At 53.6% G+C, this 19,219-nt stretch overlaps 2 long non-coding RNA genes across 2 annotated transcripts; both read left to right on the plus strand.

Annotated features, from left to right (window-relative positions):
- The first annotated feature begins 5,751 nt into the window (after positions 1–5,751).
- On the plus strand, positions 5,752–10,967 carry LOC135977328 (uncharacterized). The gene is made up of 2 exons (XR_010594766.1): positions 5,752–6,162; positions 7,668–10,967. It is a non-coding gene; the product is annotated as an uncharacterized LOC135977328 (long non-coding RNA).
- Positions 10,968–14,348: 3,381 nt separating this feature from the next.
- LOC135977335 (uncharacterized) lies at positions 14,349–19,209 on the plus strand. The gene is made up of 3 exons (XR_010594779.1): positions 14,349–14,507; positions 17,940–18,066; positions 18,851–19,209. It is a non-coding gene; the product is annotated as an uncharacterized LOC135977335 (long non-coding RNA).
- The last annotated feature ends 10 nt before the right edge of the window (positions 19,210–19,219 follow it).

A 19,219-nucleotide genomic window follows, 5' to 3' on the forward strand; every position in this document is an offset into this window, starting at 1 on the left:
GGAGGATCCATCTCGGTGGAGGGTCTGCCTGCCCCAATGCAACCCAGAGGGAGGGTCCACATCTCCTATCAGGCTCACGGGGATGCACTCTCTTGCCCGCCGTGGTCTCGTATGGGTCATGTAGGATCTGTCTGGCCCAGGGATGGTCCATGCCATGCTGAGGAGAGTTCATGCTGCCTGCCAGGCTCAAGGTGTCACTCCTCCTCCTCTTCATGGGGACTTTAGGGAGATTCTTGTTGCTCTAACAGGATCACAGAGCACGAGGGGCTGGTTGCATATCTTCGGGGCTATGGGGTCTGGGCCCGAGAGGTGTGAACTCAGAGTCATGGCTCTGGGCTCAAGAGAAAAGGGGCTGAGACTAGAGATGCACTATCACCCTACAGCTCCACTACTGCAGCACCTAAAAGCCTCACTCAGGTACGGACCTCATTGTGTTGGGTGCTGCATGGAAAGTCAGAGAGAAACAGAGATGTCTGGAGATGGATAGATGAGCGTCTTTGGCATACAGAGGAGGGATGGAGAGGTGTGTGTGGCACATGGAGGACAGATGGTGATGCTGCAGGCTGACAGGTTTGTGGGTTTGGCTGGTGGCTGATTGCTGTGCTGTTTCTGACGCTGACCCATCTCTTGCAGCCACCACCAAGCAGAGTCTGGCCACAGAGCAGCGCTACAGCAGTGGCTACAGCAGGTGCATGGACCAGCTGCACACTGTGCTCCTCAGCTGCTCAGGGATGGACAAGCATGTGGGCTCCTGGCTGCTGAACAACCTGCCCCAGATTTCACCCTCTCCTGCTCCCAGAGTAAACTGCTCATCACAGAGACCAAGACCAGCCCCCAGCTGCCCTGGCAGCCATTGTCCCTAATGTGGAGAGCCTGATGTCTGATGGGGGGGGAAACATCCCAGTATCTCTTCTGTCGTGTCAGGACATATTATTACAAATTGCTCCCTGTCCCAATTTTCTATCAGTTGCAGTTACTGACAGCTACATAGCACGTTTTTGCTGTCCTCATGCAATTCACCAGCCCTGGGTCTAGGAGTAGCGATTTGTGGCAGATGGGATATGCATTGTCTCAGTGTGCTACTTCTGGGAAATCTCTGTTTGAAAGTGGGACACATGACATGAGTTTTCTAACAATACATTTTTCTAAGTTAGAAAACATTTGTTTTATTGAGATCCAAATTTAATATAGAGATTTCATGGGGTAGGAAACTGTGACAGGACAGACACCATCCATCACACATTGCTATTTCTGGAGCAGGGCTGAGACAAGGAAATCAGGCAGCATTCAAGTGATATGATCACAAATAATAGCCTAACATTAAAAAACAAAAAACATGAGTATTAAAACCTGTAATTTACTATTTCACAATAAAAATATAGGTGGTGTTATAATAATGATGAAACTAATGTTCTTGAAAAGTCAATAAAAGGGATTAAACTACATTTACAGGAAATTGATACAGAATGGTCAATTCAAGCAATTAGAAGAGCAAAAAAGACAAACCCTGAGCCCGCACCTGCTAACCCTAATCCCAAACCCTAATTCCTGTTCCCCAGTACGCTAACCCAACTCCTCCCTTTGACACTATCTCACACCACAACCCAACCCTAAACCCTGACCCCTCCCTTCACCCTAGGCAACCCAACCCTGACCCCTGCACCCTAACCCTTCAACTAACCCTGATCATGACCCTATTATATCATAACCCCCACCCTGACCATAACCCTAACCCCTTAACTCTAACCCACCTTTGAACCCAAACTCTTACCCAACCTAATCCCTAAAGCTAATCCTAACCCTCGCATTAAACACAACCCTCAACCCTGCCTCCCAGAACCTACCCCTCCCCTCCCCTAATCTAACTCTCCCCAGGGCTGCCTAGAGGATTCAGGGGGCCTGGGGAAAAGCAATTTTGGGGGCCGCGTCCATAAAAAATTTTGCAATACTATATTCTCGTGGGGACCCCTGCGAGGCCTGGGGCAAATTGCCCCACTTGCCTCCCCCGCCCCCCGGGCGGCCCAGACTCTCCCTCTCAACCCCTAGCCCTTTCCAAAGCTAATCCACACCCTAAACCTAACTCCCCCTTACCCTAATCTGAACCTGACCCTGTAATCCACACCCTAAACCTAACTCCCCCTTACCCTAATCTGAACCTGACCCTGTAATCCAAACCCTAAACCTTCAAACCCCAATTTCCCCCCTCCATGGGTGGCACCATCCTGTTCCCCATTGGGGGGCTGAGGTAGGCTAGACAGAAAATTGGGGGGCTGCACCCCCCCTTGGTACAGGGCCCCACCCATCTCTATGGCTCGGCTCTGCTCCTCTTAAGTGCCAGCCCTGCCTCCTGCCCCGTCCCCCCCTTGCCCTCCTCCTGGCCAGGTTGGCGGCTGGAGCCGGCCAGTGGGGGGTGACTGATGCGCTGACTGTGCCGTGGTATGGGCAGCTGGGGTGCTCCCCTTGTAAGTATGCTCACACTTCTTATCAAACTGTCTGTACTGGGCTATCTTGATTATAACTTCAAAAGTTTTTTTTCCTCTTAATTAATTGGCCTCTCAGAGTTGGTAAGACAACTCCCACCTGTTTATGCTCTCTGTATGTGTGTATATATATCTCCTCAATATACGTTCCATTCCATATGCATCCGAAGAAGTGGGCTGTAGTCCACGAAAGCTTATGCTCTAATAAATTTGTTAGTCTCTAAGGTGCCACAAGTACTCCTGTTCTTCGTAATGCACAGAGTATGTTTCCCTTGGCATAGCAGTGACACCCGGTGGCCAGTTGGGGTAATGAACAGAAGGTGTTTCTCTTGGAGCAGTAGTGACACCTGGTGGCCAGTCAGGGAAATGCACAGAGCGTATCACCCATGAAGCAGCAGTGACACCCGGTGGCCAGTCAGGGAAATGCACAGAATGTCAAGTATCAGAGGGGTAGCCGTGTTAGTCTGAATCTGTAAAAAGCAACAGAGGGTCCTGCGGCACCTTTAAGACTAACAGAAGTATTGGGAGCATAAGCTTTCGTGGGTAAGAACCTCACTTCTTCAGATGAAGTGAGGTTCTTACCCACGAAAGCTTATGCACAGAATGTGTTTCTCTTGGCACAGCAGTGACACCTGGTGGCCAGTCAGGGTATTGCACAGAAGGTGTTTCCCTTGGCACAGCAGTGACACCCGGGGGCCAGTAGAGGTAATGCACAGACTGTATCTCCCATGAAGCAGCAGTGACACCCGGTGGCCAGTCACGGTAATGCAGAGTATGCCTCCCTTGGAGCAGCAGTGACATCTAGTGGACAGTCAGGGAAATGCACATAGCATGTTTCCCCTGGCATAGAAGTGATACCCAGTGGCCAGTCAAGGTAATGCATGGGGGGAGGGTCTCCCATGGAGCAGCAGTGACACCGGGTAGCTAGTCAGGGAAATGCAGAGAGTGTGTCTCCCTTGGAGGAACAGTGACACCCAGTGGCCAATCAGGGTAAGGCACAGAGTATGTTTCCCTTGGCATAGCAGTGACACCTGGTGGCCAGTCAGGGAAATGCACAGAATGTATCTCCCATGAAGCAGCAGTGACACCCGGTGGCCAGTCAGGGGAATGCAGCTTGTATGTCTCCCTTGGAGCAAGTATCAGGGGGGTAGCCGTGTTAGTCTGAATCTGTAAAAAGCAACAGGACCCTCTGTTGCTCCCTTGGAGCAGTGGCCTGTCAGGGTAATGCACAGAGCATGTTCCCCTTGGCATAGCAGTGACACCTGGTATCCAGTCAAGGTAATGCACTGGGGGTCTCCAATGGAGCAGCAGACACACCCAGTGACCAGTTGGGGTAATGCAGAGTGGCTAGCAGGTGTGGCATCAGCCTCTTGCCGTTTGCTGGGCGGGGGTGAGGTGGGCTGGAGAAAAAATTGAGGGGCTGCGCCCCCCTCATCACCTGTCTCCACCCGCATTGGGGCCATGCCTCTGCTCCTCAGTTAAAGGCCAGGCTCATCTCCTCTCCCCCCAGCCAGGGTTTACAGCAATATCACTTTTATTAAAATAAAATAGTAAATAGGATTTAGTCCAAGTCCATATAAATAATCTAAATCTGTCCAAATTTTAGTATTAAATCCCAAATCCTCTTAAATAGCCCATCAAAAACCAAAATTTTAAACTGTAAACAATGCTTAATTTAAAACCCAAACATTAAGAAAAGCTGATTTTGTTTTTAAAAACAAAAATTAACAAATGACATAAATTATCAAAAAAGAGTGCTACTACAGAATGATAAAATAACATAAAATAAATAAGCCCTACTATTAAAACCATCTGTAAAGCAATTGAATTGTTGAATACTGGCCAAATCTGTATAAAATATGCAGAACTATGTCAAAACTGGTATTGCATGTCAGACATTCCAATCCAGCAAAAGTCAATTAAAAGCTCCACTTCAACTAAAAAAACCAAACCAAACCAAACCAATAAACCAAAACAGTCAGCCTTAAACAAACTTGCACATAAGCGAAATTAAACCTGTACCAACATTGGAACAAACTATGTAATTTTCTAATTCTAACTTCTTGTTTCACCCATGAGGGAAAGTGTTTTGTAGCCCCAGTAACCGTGTTGTCACGCCAGCATTTCTTTCACTAAATAAGGTTTTTACCAAATATGAATTGCCGTTAAAATTGTCTAACAGAAATTCTAATTGTATCTTTGCAATAATATCCCAAGTATGCAAGTACGTCCCCTCAGAACAGCACGACATTCCTCAACTGCTAACCCAAGTGAATAAGTGGTATGCTTCTGCTAGAATAAGTGATATTCTTCTGTTAGAATCCTAGAGATGCATTTGCAAACCCTGGGGCCTGAAGCTGATGGGAGAAAGGTAAATGAGCAAGCTCAGAGCTCTCCGACGTCACCTGCTGGAGAGCAGAGGGAATTGACTGAGTGACGTATTAGCTAATTTAAATATTAATGTTGTTCTCTGGTGGCAGGCTCCCACTGGAGAGCAAGAGGAGTTGACTGAGGGTGGCATATCTTATTTGAATATTAAAAGCTGGCAGTTTGGGGATACTGGTGTCAAATTTGAGTAAGTTTTGGGGTTGGGACCCATATTTTTAGTGTAGCTTATTGGGAGCCTTCCACTGACTGGGGGTGTGGTCACCCTGAGCTGAAAGCCTGTTGCCCGACATGATGAAGGAGTGCCGGGCACTTTGAATAAACTAGAGAAGAGAGATTACACAAGATTACACAAGTTTGGTGTTGTGCCAAAATTATGTTTCCTGGCGGTTTTGAAACTAAACCGCTGATTTTTTTCTTCTTCTCTTAACTAAGCTGTTGCCTGGCTTTGTTGTGGGGTGTTATTGCCCACGTCTTAGGCGTGCTATTGTGATGGTGGCTCTGGGTGACTGACTGCGGAACGGAAGAGCATGGGGGAGCGGTTGAGGCGCGCGGCAGTACCTGGATTGGAAGGCAGCATGGGCCCATCTAGTGCCTGCTGGTGAGTGTGGGAAGAGCTGCTACGTTACGGGGGGGGGGGGGGGGACGGACCGCTCGCTGTCTGGCAACTTGAGAAGAACTGTGGTGCCAGCCTGCCAGGTGTTCTCTGACAGCTGATCTCCCATTGGGCCTAGTGAGGTGAGGTTTTCTGAAAGCTGATCTCCTACAGGGCCCTCACTAAGTGACGTTTTCTGACAGAGCTAATCTCCCATTGGTGACGCTTTCTGAAAGCAATGCTGGGCGGAGCTGTCAGGGCCTTGTGCAGTCAGAGCTCAGCAAATGCCCACAAGAAACAGGTCGAGGCCGAGTGGCGCCAATTCCAGCTGCCTGGGCAGAGGAACGGAGACCCTCAGCAGCAGGCACTGCCGTCCTGCCTGGCGAAAAGCCGCAGGGGGGTGTTCACAGGTTGCGCCCGCTTGCACGTGCCGGTGTTTTCTGGCAGCCAATGGGCTGTCGCTAGGTGACGTTTTCTGACCGAGCTGGCAGCCAATGGGCTGTCACTGCCTGGGGGTGGAGATCGCTGCTGCAGGCACTGTGGCTCAGAAACTTCTCGAAGCCTCGGGACCGTTTGGAGTTGCTGAAGAGAGGCAGGAAATTGCCAGGCTGGAGCACGAGGATCCTGTGGGCAGCGAAACAGCCACAGGCCCGTGGGCGCAGCTGCTGGTGCTGGGGGTTGGACCGAACTCCCTGCTTTGCGGTGGGCGCTGCCAGCGAACGTGCGCAATGTTTGTAGCTGCAGAATCCGTTTCTGTGTGTGTGAGCGAAGTCCCTGTAGCTGGGCGGCCAGTACAAAGCAGGATTCCTGGGGGTTTGCACAATGTGGGAGTTGGGGGGGGAGGGTGTCAGGCTTAGCGGGGTTGGGCTCAGAGCTCACGGTTAGGGTTGGGGGAGGATTGGGCTATGGTTTGGGTTAAGGGGTTTATGGTTGGGGACCAGGGTGAGCAATTTTTGGTGCAATTTTGGCTCCGGTTTGGGGGGGGGGGTTAAAACTTTGGGTTGGGGGTTAGATTTTGGCAGGAGGGTTTGGCCAGCGGCAGCATAGAAGTATGGGTGGCAATGGGGTGCCAACCAATAGTGATTCATAAGTAGTGTTTTTTAGATCGTTTTTGTGTCAGTGGCACCCTAGAGAGGGGGTAGGATCATGTTTGCTACAGGGGCTGTGGGGTCCCCAAGCCATCAATGGCTGTTTGGAACTCCTGGGTCCACCTGCAGCGGCTGGGAGCTCTGGGTTCCATACGCAGTGGTGTAGGCCTGTGGGCTTCCCCCGCTCCCTGCAGCAGCTGAAGCTGTGGGGCCCTGCCCCTGCCCACAGTGGCTGGGCGCTCCTGGGTCCCGCTGCGACATGTGGCAAATGGGAGCTTTAGGGTCTGCCTGTGATGGCTGGGAGCTATGGGCAGGGCCGGCTCTAGGCACCAGCAAAACAAGCTGGTGCTTGGGGCGGCACATTTTTAGGGCGGCATGGCCGGCGCCAGAATGCCGCCCCTAAAAATGTGCCCCGGCCGCCCTAGCTTACCTCCGCTGCTGCTGCCACGGTACATGAAACAGCTGATTTGCGCGCCGCTGCTCGCCCTCCCTCCCAGGCTCTCAAGCCTGGGAGGGAGGGAGAGCAGCGGCGTGCGAATCAGTTGTTTCGCGCGCCGCGGCGGCTCGGAGTCTCCCCCTCCCTCCCAGGCTCTCAAACCTGGGAGGGAGGGGGAGATCCCGAGCGGCCGCGGCGCGGGCGCCGCTTCTCCCCCTCCCTCCCTCCTTCCTAGGCTTGAGAGCCTGGGGGGAGGAGGCAGGGCTGGGGATTTGGGGAAGGGGCGGAGTTGAGGCGGGGCCGGCGGTGGGGTAATTAAAGAAGGGGAGGGGGCGGCCAAAATTGTTTTTGCTTTGGGTGGCAAAAATTCTAGAGCCGGCCCTGGCTATGGGGTCCATCTGCAATGGCATGGGGCTGCGGAACTCCAGTCTGCCTGCAGCGGCTGGGAGCTCTGGGGTCCATCTGTTGTGGCATGGGCCTGTGGGAGTTCCCCCACCACCCATGGCTGCTGAGAGCTGAAGGGGGCCCCTGCCGCCACCGGTGGCTGATAACTACGGGGCCCCCAGCGGCTGACAGTTGCAGTGTCACTGCCCCAGGGCTGAGGCGGAAAATGTCACTGAATTCTGTGACCTCCGTGATATAATCTTAGCTTTAATCATTGTTGACTCTCTCTCTTAATCTAGGTCTGCTCTAGTGCAGGTGAGGCAGGGAAGATAGAAGTTCACACCCCAGCACAAGTTCAGGAAGCGATGGCTCTTGGGTTATTTGCTGTGCTTGCAGAGGACTTGTCCAGGCCAGTGGAGCAGCCCAACCCGATGAGGGGCTGGAAGAAGAGGACCTGAGCTGCCTAGACATCCTACTTAGCAGGAGCTGAGTAGCCAGAGAATTCTGTCTGGTGATGGAGGAGGAGCAGCTGTGTATTTTGCTGAAATGATGTCTCTCTATCCAGTGTCTGAGTAGCAAGGTGCCTCCCTGAGAACAGAGAGATTCTTCTTGTTTGCATGGGATGGGTCCTGGGGAGGTTGGAGCCTCGCATTTGTCTGTTAATGGGCTAGGAGCATCACCCTGCTCCCCAAGACTGAATGTGAAGGAGGAAAACCTGCCTGCAACTCGGGACCCTCTGTTATTCCTTGTCTGTCCTTCCAAGTCACTGGGTGTGAGTCACTGGACACAATATCAAGTACAGCCAAAGAAAACCATCTTCTGGTCCTTCAGAGGACCTGAGCATCCTGGCCAGGCATGGGCTGGGCTGGCGGTAGGGAGAGACCTGCAGGACTGTAGTCTCTTACCAGAGCTGATCACTTCAAGCACTGGCTTGGCTGGAGGGGACTAGGGAAGGGGGCTCCAGGAAGCAGAAGCCAGGTGACCTGCCTGCCCATGTCTGTCCTCCACACACCAGTGCTGGCCTACGTTCTCTTTTCAGTTCCTAATGACATTGGGAAGATGAGAGAATGGCCAACCTGGAGGAGAGACCAGGAGAAGGAGCAGCCACCCTGAGCCCATTCAGAGGAATGGAAACCAGACAGCGAGATGGGGAGTAGGCGCAAATGGAAATTTACTTAAACTAAGTTATTGAAAGAGTGCTGCAAACACTCTTGTCTATGGAGAGAAACGTGTTATGTTAGCATGGGGTGGGTCCATGAGAAAAAAAGTCGTTGAATATAACTGGGGCATGTGAAGGTTGTGGGAGCCCTGGCTTCCCACTTGGAGTTGTCAGGGCCCCGGGAACGGAAAGCATTAGTTTTCTTGAATTATGGTTATCTTCCAGGAGGGCAAATTGCCTGTAACCAGAGATGCTCAGGCCTCAACTCTCTGCCTTCCACATCACTGGGTGTGAATAACTGGTCATTGCACTCTGCTCCTTGTCTGTACTGACTCTAGCTCCTTTCAGAGGACATGAGCATTCTGGTTAGGTACAGACCTCTTTGGGATAAAGGCAAGGGGAAGGAACAATAGTCTGCTGTGCAGTGTGATTGCTTTGGGTGCAGGAGCAGCCAGATGCCTCTTCAGTTAGCTGTTACTGTCTCAAGGAGTGTAGAAAAAATCCCTCTGGAATAGCAAGAGCCAGAGCCAAATACCATTGCTGTCTCTGCCACTAACTTTTTCTTCTTGGGTTGTGTTTTCTGCAAGGGAACACTTGTAGCAGAGTAGTTCAGCTCTGTCCTGAGGTGGAGAGCAAAACTAGCCTGGCCTCAAGACAGGGGCCAGTCAAGACCAGCGGGGAGCAAAGCAGCTGTTGTTGTCGCTAAGATAAGTGTTTGTCTCCTAAAGGCTCTGGTGACAGCTCAGATGACTAGAGAGAGTACTTCCCTTTGGCTGGGGCTAATATCCAATAAAAGGTTCCCAACTAGCTCTAGGGGGAGGTGGAGAATTTCTCCATCTTGCGAGCTACTGATCTTCCTTGGCAACATCTAATGCAGGAGTCGACAGTCTTTCAGAAGTGATGTGCCGAGTCTTTATTTATTCACTCTAATTTAAGGTTTCGTGTGCCAATAATACATTTTAACATCTTTAGAAGGTCTATTTCTATAATATATAACTAAACTATTGTTGTATGTAAAGTAAATAAGGTTTTTAAAATGTTTAAGAAGCTTCATTTAAAATTAAATTAAAATGCAGAGCCCCCCGGATCGGTGGCCAGGACCCAGGCAGTGAAAATCAGCTCGCGTGCTGCCTTCAGCACGCGTGCCATAGGTTGCCTACCCCTGATCTAATGTGTATTTCTAGTGCAGCTCCTCACCGGCCCTGATACCTCATGGGAGTTGTCTTCTCTGGCCTGTGTTTCTAGATTGTGGTGACCTGGGCACTGCTTGGGGCAGCTGGATGTCTGTTCAGTGATTGATCAGTAGGGTGTTTTGTGTGTGTGTTTGTGTGTGCGCAGGGGTGGGGTGAGGGGTGGGGTTGTAACTTTGCTTTTGCAAAGACTCCAGTCAGGCCTAGAAATTTGTTCCCTAGAAGTTACCCTAGGCTCCTCCCATCCCATCCCTGTTGCAGCAGCCTAGTCCCCAGTAGGAAAAATTAGCTTAATGAATACTTGACTTTAACTGAATTTTGTGTGGTGGCTACTCTAGTCCTCCTCCCTACCAACTCTGGCTTGCTTCAGAGGATGTGAGCGGGGCATAGCCCTTGGCCCGTGTGTCCGCTCACAAGGGTGTACCACCCAGGGCAGGTGGAGGGTCCAAGGCTCAGCACAGCATCCCGGACTGATGTGCTCTGGCCTGGGTTCCTGAGTCCTGCTCCCCGAGGGCTGTGTTGGCCCCGTAGCTGGACCCCGCACCAGGGAGGCTCTTACAGGCGGTGAGCGGTCAAAGGGCAGTAGGGAGCTGAGGAGCAACCACAGCCCTGGGGTCCCAAGCAGCAGGAAGACAAGATGGGGAAGCTCGGCGGCTGCCTGCACTCTGACATCAGCTAGTGCAGCAACTGCTTCACCCTGCCCGACTCTGGCTTCTGGCCTCTGACATGGCCATGGGCCAGGGCCTTGGAGGAGAGGAGGCAGGGCTGGCACTTCGCTGAGGAGGAGCAGAGGGTGGAACCACAGAAGGGGCAGGGCCTCATGACAAAGAGGGTTGCAGCTGCAACATTTTTGTCTATTCACCACCACCGGAAGAGGCTGGTGCTGTCCCTGGGGTGTTACTGTTCTTCGAGAAACACTCTGTGCATAACCTTGTCTGGCCACTGGGTGTCACTGCTGCTCCATGGAAGAGACAGTCCATGCATTACCTCTGACTAGCCACTGGTGTCACTGCCGCTCCAGGGCAGATGCACTCTGTGCATTATCCTGACTGACCACCAGCTGTCACGGCTGCTCCAGGGGAAATAGTCTGTTCATTATCCTGACTGGCCACTGGGTGTCACTGCTGCTCCAGGGGACACTGGTGCATTACCCTGACTGGCCTCTAAGATAAATGTGTAGTAAAGGCTGAGTACAGACTCCTGCTTCCCTCTAGCTGCAGCTTGTTTTCTAATAAAAGATTTCCTGCTCATTCTGGGTGCAGAGGGAGAATTTCTTCATCTTGTGAGTTTTTGATCTCCCTGGGCAGGGCGAAGCATGTCCTCCTGAGCAGAGGCCTGGAACCCGGAAGGTGACTACAGGTGGTGTTTGTTCTTCCTTCATTACTTCTCTCTAAGGTGTTGGCCAACATGCTCTCTCTCCTTGCCTGTTGGTCTACAGCCTCCCTTCAAAGCCATGTTCACCTGCATGTGTCCAGTGGTGATTGGGACATAGACGTTGTCAAGGCTGCTTCCCCACTTTGAACTTTAGGGTACAAATGTGGGGGCCTGCATGAAGATTTCTAAGCTTAACTACCAGCTTAGCTCTGGTCCGCTGCCACCATTCCCAAAGCTTATTCCCTTCCCTGGGAAGCCTTGAGAAACTCTTCACCAATTCCTTGGTGAATACAGATCCAAACCCCTTGGATCTAAAAACAAGGAAAAATCAATCAGGTTCTTAAAAAGAAGACTTTTAATTAAAGAAAAAGGTAAAAATCCTCTCTGTAAAATCAGGATGGAAAATAACTTTACAGGGTAATCAAACTTAAAGAGCTCAGAGGATCCCCCTCTAGTCTCAGGTTCAAAGTACTGCAAACAGAGATAAACACTCTAGTAAAAGGTACATTTACAAGTTGAGAAAACAAAGGAAAACTAACACGCCTTGCCTGGCTATTTACTTACAAGTTTGAAATAGGAGAGACTTATTTAGAAAGATGTGGAGAACCTGGATTGTTGTCTGGTCCCTCTCAGTCCCAAGAGCTAACGAGCTCCCAAACAAAGAGCACAAACAACAGCTTTCCCCCCCCCAAGATTTGAAAGTATCTTGTTGCCTTATTGGTCCTTTGGGTCAGGTGTCAGCCAGGTTACCTGAGCTTCTTAACCCTTTACAGGTAAAAGGATTTTGGTCAGGAGGGATTTTAGAATACTGTACACAGGAGAGCTGTTACCCTTCCCTTTATAGTTATGACAGACGTCTATAGCTCTCTGTGCAGATTCTGTGTGTGTGTGTGTGTGTGTGTGTGTGGGACGGGGGAACAAGGACTTAAAGCTGCTGCTGCTTCTCAGGTGTGCTTCTAGTGCAGTGTGCCTTGATGCAGCAGGGGAATTGTAGTCTCTTACCTTTGTTTGCAGAATGTGCTGCCCTATGTGCTATTTGGTGCCGCTGGAGGTGTGATTAAAAATACATAAATACATCATATTGACAAGTTTGCAAAGACCCACTTGGGTGTTGAAAATGTATTCCATCATCCCACCCCTACTGTGTTATGCTTATAAGCACACAGGATCTTTTTCAGAGGAAAAGGCAATATGCCGCATTTATTGGAGATACAATTAGCATATGCATTCAATCACACACACACACACTGTAGTTACCAGTACAGAGTCTGGAGCAACCTAGTGGCCAGCTAGGTTGATTATGGGTAGGAAGGAGCCAGGTTCTGTCGGTTGTGACACGATGCTCCGGGGAAGTCTTGGCAGGACGAACCCAAAATTTCATGGCAAAGCACCCTGTTGATATAGTGATCTAACTTCATTGGGACCAATGAGTTTTGCATCGTTATGCTGTAATCAATTGCTGTTTGACGAGTGCTTGTTTTCTAAAATTGTTCTTATTGCTTATTTTATTCCTTCATCAGTCTCTCGGGGACTTACCCCATGCTGATTTTGATCACAGCTATCTTGTCCCAATTGATAGGTGCTTGCCTTGTTTTTTAGAGTCATCAATCTGCGCTCCTTTGACATCTCAATAGGGGCAGGTTGTAATCTCCTAGCGCCTTTTTCTGTCCTGCTAGAACATTTGGTCTGGTGATTGCCTTCACACTTATCTTCTAACACACACACTCCTCATTCATGCACAAAACAGGATTGATTTACACAGAATATTTGAACAGGAACATCAAATTGAAATGCAAGAGAAAACAATTATTTCATTCTTTTACTTATTTCACAATGCTAATTGTAAACCTACAACAAAGCGGTGACCCTAAACTTCTATTACTGCCTTGAAATCTGCTTCAGACACAAGATTCTGGCTGGCAGGAGCAGGAGAATGTAATCCTTAACCCTCTACAGATGGAGAAACAAGCACGGTTGAGGCTGAACCATCACACCCCGGAACAATACAGACAATTTTAACTACATATAACTCTGAGTTCTTTAGTATCTCAGTCATGCTTATCACACTGGCAGCTTACTCTATAGAGTAAGGATGTATTCTGATAGGTTGGTAGTGTTTTTTTAAATAAAAATGTGTGGTGGTGGACTATGCATTCTAGCATCTCTGACTCCAACGCACCTTTGCATAACAGTGCCACTTAATCTCTGTAATAATGTATAGAAAGATCTGTTTCTCCGTTTGTACCATCACAGCAGGTTTTTTTACATCACAAATTACTCAACATGTGGGATGAGGGGGCAGGGTACTCCCTTTTCCCTTCACTCTTAACCACATGTACCGTGCTGGAGGGGAGCTATCCCAGGATTTTGGCAGGTACCCTTTTGCCTCATCTCATTGAGATGTCACAGCAGGGGCAAGGCACTAAGCAGAGGGTTGGCTAGAGGAGAAAAAGGTACGGAGGTGGCAGGGGCGATGGGAGTGTCTTGTGCTTTCTCCCACCATGGAGTGAGGCGCCAGAAACTTCTAGCTGCCAGGGGGTGGTGAGAAGCACAAGCTGCTATGAGACGTGCCCTCTATATGTGCAACAGCGAGTCACAGAGGGAGCATCCCTGAGCTGTGCTGCCAGTGGGAGCAGCCAACCTCACAGCGACGGGGATGGGTGACCCCTCCCATGAGTGGGGACAGTAGGTTACAGTGGGGCACCCTTAGCCATCCCCCCATCAACTTTGCGTTCCCTCCTTGGCTTATGTGCCTTAGTTTCCTCCTCTGAAAACACTTCAGCTCTTGCTCCTACCCCCGCAGCATTCACCCTCCTCCACTCACCTAGATAAAGCCCCCTAATCCCTCTCATTTCCTCCCCTGGGGCATCTGCACCCCCATTCTCCTCATCCAAAATCTTCTACTCTCTCCTATCCCCTGCATCCCTCCTGCTCCTGCCCATTCCCATGCCCCCTGAGCGGGTCCTAAAGCAACCTGTCCCCACTTCAACCCAGATTGGCCTAGCCACAACTCGACACCCCAAAACTGCCAGAAACCCCGAATCCCTCTGTTTATTCCCCATCTCCCACCTGCCCCCCATTGCCCCTCAGCCTCAGGACACACACACACACCGTAAGACCCCCCACCCCCAGCGCCCATCCACAGCCCCCACTATTGCCATGTGCCCAGCTGAGCCCCGCTGGGGGGAAGGGAAGGAATGAAGCAGTGGCTTGTGGGAGATGTAGTATACCCGGCCTACAACTCCCATCAGCCACCGCAGATCCAGCGGCACCGTGGGAAAGGCGGGGGCCGGGTCGGGGCCCAGGGCCCTCTGTTTGGGCGGGAGGCGCTTTTGGCATTACAGCTTCCGTTTGCAGAGCGGGGCCGGAAGTTGTCGGAAGAGGAAGTGATATCTGCGGTCTGGACGCCAACCGCGGTACGCCAGGGAACCCGGCTTCCGTTCTGCGCCAGTCGGTCCCGTGTCAACACGTCTCAGTTTTATCTAGCCCGCCCCCCGTCCACCCGCCCCCCAGCCCGCCACGATCTCCCCAGCCCGCCACGATCTGCCCCCGACCCCCCAGCCCGCCGCAACCTTTCCCAGCTCGCCACAATCCGCTTCCCCGGTCCCCAGCCCGCCGCAACCTTCTCTAACCCGCACCGCCAGCACTCCGCAACCTCTCCCCCGTCCCCCCGCACACCCAGGCCGCCCTGTCCCGCCACACCCCCAGCCCACCACAACCTTCTCTAATCTGTACCCCCAGCCCACCACAACCTCCCCCCAGCACCCCCAGCCCATCCCTGTCCCTCCGCACCCCCAGCCCGCCGCAACCTTCTCTAACCCGCACCCCCAGCCCGCCGCAACCTTCTCTAATCTGTACCCCCAGCCCACCACAACCTCCCCCCCGCACCCCCAGCCCGTCCCTGTCCTTCCGCACCCCCAGCCCGCCGCAACCTTCTCTAATCTGTACCCCCAGCCCACCACAGCTTCCCCCCCGCACCCCCAGCCCGTCCCTGTCCCCCCGCACCTCCAGTCCGCTGCAACCTTCTCTAACCCGCACCCACAGCCCTCCGCAACCTCTCCCCCGTCCCCCGTCCCCCCGCACACCCAGCCCGCCCTGTCCCGCCACACCCCCAGCCCACCACAATCTTCTCTAATCTGTACCCCCAGCCCACCACAACCTCCCCCCCGCACCCCAGCCCGTCCCTGTCCCTCCGCACCCCCAGCCCGCCGCAACCTTCTCTAACCCGCACCCCCAGCCCGCCGCAACCTTCTCTAACCCGCACCCCCAGCCCGCCGCAACCTTCTCTAATCTGTACCCCCAGCCCGCCGCAACCTTCTCTAACCTGCACCCCTAGCCCGCTGCAACCTTCTCTAACCCGCACCCACAGCCCTCCGCAACCTCTCCCCCGTCCCCCCGCACACCCAGCCCGCCCTGTCCCGCCACACCCCCAGCCCACCACAACCTCCCCCCCGCACCCCCAGCCCGTCCCTGTCCCCCCGCACCTCCAGCCCGCTGCAACCTTCTCTAACCCGCACCCGCAGCCCTCTGCAACCTCTCCCCCGTCCCCCCGCACCCCCAGCCCGCCCTGTCCCCCCACACCCCCAGCCCGCCACAACCTTCTCTAACCCGCACCCCCAGCCCTCCGCAACCTCTCCCCCGTCCCCCCGCACCCCCAGCCCGCCCTGTCCCCCCACACCCCCAGCCCGCCACAACCTTTTCTAACCCGCACCCCCAGCGCGCCGCAACCTTCCTTGCCCCCCCAACCTTCTCTAACCTGCACCCCCAGTCCGCAACAATCCGCTTCCCTGGTCCCCAACCCACCGCAACCTTCTCTAACCCCCCCACCCACACACACCCGCCGCAGCCTTCTGTAACCTGCACTCCCAGTGCGCCCCCCGCACCCTCAGCCTACCGCAACTTTTTCTAACCTGCCCCCCCAGCCCGCCATGACCTCCCCCCCGCACCCCCAGCCCGTCGCAACCTCCCAGGGCCGCCAGAGGATTCAGGGGGCCTGGGGCAAAGCAATTTCGGAGGCCCCTTCCATAAAAAAAAGTTGCAATACTATAGAATACTATATTCTCGTGGGGGCCCCTGTGGGGCCTGAGGCCTGTGGGTGGCCCTGCAACCTTCCTCGTCCCCCCCGCACCCCCAGCCTGCCGCAACCTTCCTCGTCCCCCCCACACCCCCAGCCCGCTGCAACCTCCCTCGCCCCCCCACCCTCAGTCTGCCCCCCGTCCCCCCACACCCCCAGCCTGCCACAATCTTCTCTAACCCGCACCCCTAGCCAGCCGCAATCTTCTCTAACCTGCACTCCCAGCCCGCTGCACCCTTCCTTGCCCCCCTGCTCCCCCGACCGCCCCCCCGTCCCTCCGCATCTCCAGCCTGCCGCAACCTTCCTCAGCCCCCTGCACCCCCAGCCCACCGCAACCTTCTCTAATCTGCACTCCCAGCCTGGTACGACCTTCTCTAGCCCGCACCCCCGTGTGCCCCCCGTCCCCCTGCACCCCCAGCCCGCCGCAACCTTCTCTAATCTGCACCCCCAGCCCACCACAACCTCCCCCCGTACCCCCAGCCCACCGCGACCTTCTCTAACCTGCACCCCCAGCCCGCCGCAACGTCTCCCCTGTCCCCCCGCACACTCAGCCTGCCCTGTCCCCCCACACCTCCAGCCCACCAAAACCTTCTCTAATCCGCACCCCCAGCCCGCTGCAACCTTCTCTAACCCGCACCCACTAGCCCGCCGCAACCTTCCTTGTCCCCGCCCCCCCCGCAACCTTCTCTAACCTGCACCCCCAGTCCGCCCCAACCCGCTTCCCCGGTCCCCAACCCACCGTAACCTTCCCCAACCCGCCCCCCACGACTTTTCTCGTCCCCCTCACACGCCCCAGCCTGCTGCAAATGTCCTAGTCCCCCCCCACACCCCCAGCCCACCCCAACCTGCTTCCCCAGTCCCCAACCCACCCGCCCCGCCCCCCATGCCTGCAACCTTCTCCAACCCACACCCCCCTTCCTCTAGCCCAAACCAACCCGCTCCCGTCTATCCCCCCCCATCCGTTGGGCCCCTCAGTCCTCCTTTCTTCTTCCTGCAACACCTCCTAGGCCACCCCAAACTGCACTCCATCCCTACCTTTCCCCCATCCCTGCCTCCTCCCATAGTGCCCCTCAGCCCCCCTCCCTCCCCAACACCCCCCAGCCTGCAACAACTTTCCCCAACCCACATGCCTGTATTCCTCAATTCATTCCTCCACTCATGGGACTCCTCAGCGCCCATCTCTCTCCAACATTCTCCCAGCTCACCACAACCTGCGCCTCCATCCATGCCTCCACCTGTAGGGACTGCTCAGCCCGCCTTCCTCCCCAACAGCCCCCCAGTTCATCCCCCCATCCGTTGGGCCCTATAGCCTCCTTTTTTCCTCCCTCCCAACACCCCCAGCCCAACGCAACCTGCACCCCACTCTGTCCCTAGATCTGTGGGCCCTCCAGTGCCCTTTCCTCCTTTCTCCAACATTCCCCAACCTGCACCCCTATCCCTACCCTTCCCCCCAGTCCCTCCCACCACCCATGGGGCCCCTCAGCCTTTCTCTCTCCTTGCTCCCCAACATGCACCCTTCGTAGGACACGGTCAGGGGTGCTAGCTGTGTATCCCCACAGGCCAGGTGTCGGGAGCCATGGAGAAGTAGGGGTGTACGAAAACCATGCGGGGCAGTGGATAGTAGAGTAGAGCGGTGACTGATAGTGTGAGCTCAGTCTCTGTTCCTCGTCTGGGGCTGATGTAGATGGAATGGGAGACAGAGGCAGGGATGAGGGCAAGATTCAACGCACCAGTAGAGCTCTGTGTAGTGATAGTTCTTGCTTGGCTTTATTAGTTTGCAGAGGAATCATCCAGGAGCCCTAGCTGGACAGGAATATGGCAGAAGTGGACCTGAGCAGCCTGGACATCCTTCTAAGGAGACATGAATAGGTCTCGTGTTTCTGCCTTCCACATTAGTGGCTGTGAGTAAGCAGTCAGTGCTTGGAATTCATTATCTGTACTCACTCCAGTTTTGTTCAGAGGCCGTGTACCTCCTCGTTGAATATAGTGCTCTGTGGGATTAAGGCTGGGGAAGGGACCAGAGTCACAGTTGCCAACTTTCACTGGGTATATAAGCACCCCGACTTTCATAAGAAGCCAGAAATCAAGCCAATCCCATTTCAAAACAAGCCAATCCCTAAGAACCCCAACACTCTATGTGACTAAATCTCCCCTGGCATGTCGTCTGGGACTGTGGTGGGCCCACTGTGCACCCCTGTTTCTCTCCCGTCTTTACTGGGAGCCGATCAAAAAAAAAAAAAAAAAAGAAGCAAGAAGCTACAAGAAGCAACAACCTACAAGTCAAAAATTAGCTAACAAGCAACTCACAAGCCAATTAGGCCAAAAACATGATCACTTTCTGCATATTTTTGTGCGGGTTTGGCATTTCGCAGGGCTTTGGAGCGGAGCCTGGAGTTGGAGCGCGAAACAGCTCTGGAGCAGTGGAGCTGCAGGTTTTTGCCTGGAGCTGGTGCAGAGCCGGAGCACAGCTCCAAAGCTCTGCCTTTCTGACCAGAGTCTGCTGTACAGACTGACTATTTCGGGTGTCATTGCAAGGGGTGCTTTCTACTTTTAGTCCTGAAGGTGTAATGGGAAGAGGGTTGAGGGCGCAGCCCGACTGTGTGGGGGAGGTGAAAAGAAGAGCCTACCCGACATTGCCGACTGAGAGGGTAACTTACTTGTTTTTCCCCCTTGTGATGGGTTTAGTAGCAAGGAAAAAGAAGTCATGCGTCAGTCTACTGCCCTCATGCGATGGAAAGGGAGAAAGAGCGACGAGACTGCGAGTGTTGTTGATGCGACACAAAAGCCGTCCATCTGAGAGCGGAAGCGCCGCCACTTTCAGTGAGATAAGTGTCTGGTTGGTGAGGGCTCTGCTCATGGCCCATTTTGCTCTTGGTAGGGACACCCTGTTAGCTAGGGCTGGGTTGGAAGAAAAGGTTCCTGACTATTTGTGGTTTTGAGGGAGACAAGGTCCCCATTTCCAGGGGCTGCTCATTTCTCTGGCCAGGACCGGTGTGTCCTCTGCAGCAGGTTAGATCCAGGAGGATGACTCCCGGTGGTGAGTTGCTTGCCTTC

Source organism: Chrysemys picta, chromosome 24 (genome assembly GCF_011386835.1).
Source record: "Chrysemys picta bellii isolate R12L10 chromosome 24, ASM1138683v2, whole genome shotgun sequence".
Classification (NCBI taxonomy): Eukaryota; Metazoa; Chordata; order Testudines; family Emydidae; genus Chrysemys; species Chrysemys picta.